Here is a 1819-nt window from a genome sequence, read left to right on the forward strand (position 1 = left end):
CACACAATAGTGCATTTTTTCCATAAATGAGAAAATGCGCTAAAAACTGCGGTGCAACTTATCCACGCGCCAACATTTCTTCTCGCTTCGAATCATGCACCGCCATGTGGAACAGCCTCCCCGATTACATCGTTGACTAGATAAAGGTATGGAGGAATATATGTTCATGCTTTAAAAGCATAGCTCTATATCGAGCCGGTGTAAGTCTAGTAGCTATTTCAACTATCGTCAGTCGTGAAAAGATACGGTCAAATGACACGATTTCAGATCTTCTGCGAACAAGGCACGAAAAGTACAAGAATCGGCAACAGGCCACATCAGGCCTATACTCTTGAGCGCCAACATCACTATGATGTAATATGTTATGTTATTGACACGAGACGTAGAATTTGGCTTCAACTCCTGCAGCTCAGGCACTTATGAACGTATAGAGATACGTTACCTTGACTTATTCTGAACAATATCTCTCTTTTATATCTATTCTTTGAACAAGTGTCTTATTTTGCAGTTGTTTCTTCACGATCATAATGTTCTTTTAAATTATTTCCATTTTTAACATTGAATTTTTCATCGCGTTTAGTGGGCGCCGCGGTGGGCGCTGCGGTGGGCGCCGCCACTGCAGTGGCACACCGGAAGCCACAGGACGCTGAGTGCGGTGGGCGCTGCGGTGGGCGCCAGAGCCGCCGCTTTTGTGGCGGTGTCAGGAGCAGCTACCCGCAATTGATCCTGCGCTGATGGATGGAATGTGGCGGGGAACGGCGGTGGGGAATGCGGCGGGACGGCGGTGGAGGAATGTAGTATGTATAAGCTCCCACATAATACGGAAGACATTAGGTGCACACGCTGCTGCGATTAATTCGTGGCGCCCACTTCATAAGAGCCTTGCGTGATCGTATAGTCTTGGTAGTGCACGGTCTTTGGAGGATAAAACAATACGCAAGTAATTCGTGACAGTAAACTCAAAACCTATACTGCTCGTATCTCCAAAATACTTACCGAACGACACTTATTTTTAGCCAGAACCATTTGCTCAGTTCACAAATATGTCTATTAACTAGGAACAAATAATTTCAAACAAGTTAAGGAAATTAAAGATGAGCTACGAGAAGTGTAATAAGCGAAGAAAAAAAGGATTCGAATACAATAAGTAATTATGATACGTATGAACAATATCATATGGTATTAATCGTGCTATAAATCATCAAAACGCACGGCCTCAATAGAGTTGAGAGCGCGGTAAAGAGAGCAAGGAATGGCCATGGAAAAGAGGGAGAGATGAGAGTCAGATGAGGGCTGTGAGAGAGGGGATCAATATGGCGTGAGGGGAGTGATGAGGGGAATGAGTAGAGGAATGAAGGGGAGTGAGGGAGGAGGGAATGGGGGAATGATTTGGGAATAATGATGGAGTGATAAGAGTAGGTAGTGAAGAAGGGAGTGATGGGAGGAGTGATGAGGGAAATTATGGGAGAGTAATACGGGGAGTAATGAGGGAGTGATTAGAGGAAAGATGGGGGGGAGTAACGGGTGGAGTGATGAGGGGAGTGATGAGGGAAGTGATGAGGGGAGCGATGAGGGACAAATAAAATGGAAAAGGCAAAATGAGGTGAATGCGGAAGAAAATATTATGGAGAACAATTGTTCCCACATGCCTCCTCCACATGTCTCCCCACATGCCTCCCCCACATGCCTCCCCACATGCCTCCCCACATGCCTCCCCCACATGCTGCTGTGTGTGGTCCTGCTGTGTGTGGTCCTGCTGTGTGTGGTCCTGCTGTGTGTGGTCCTGCTGTATGTGGTCCTGCTGTGTGTGGTCTTGCTG

Source organism: Hyalella azteca, unplaced genomic scaffold, assembly GCF_000764305.2.
Source record: "Hyalella azteca isolate HAZT.00-mixed unplaced genomic scaffold, Hazt_2.0.2 contig16248, whole genome shotgun sequence".
Classification (NCBI taxonomy): domain Eukaryota; kingdom Metazoa; phylum Arthropoda; class Malacostraca; order Amphipoda; family Hyalellidae; genus Hyalella; species Hyalella azteca.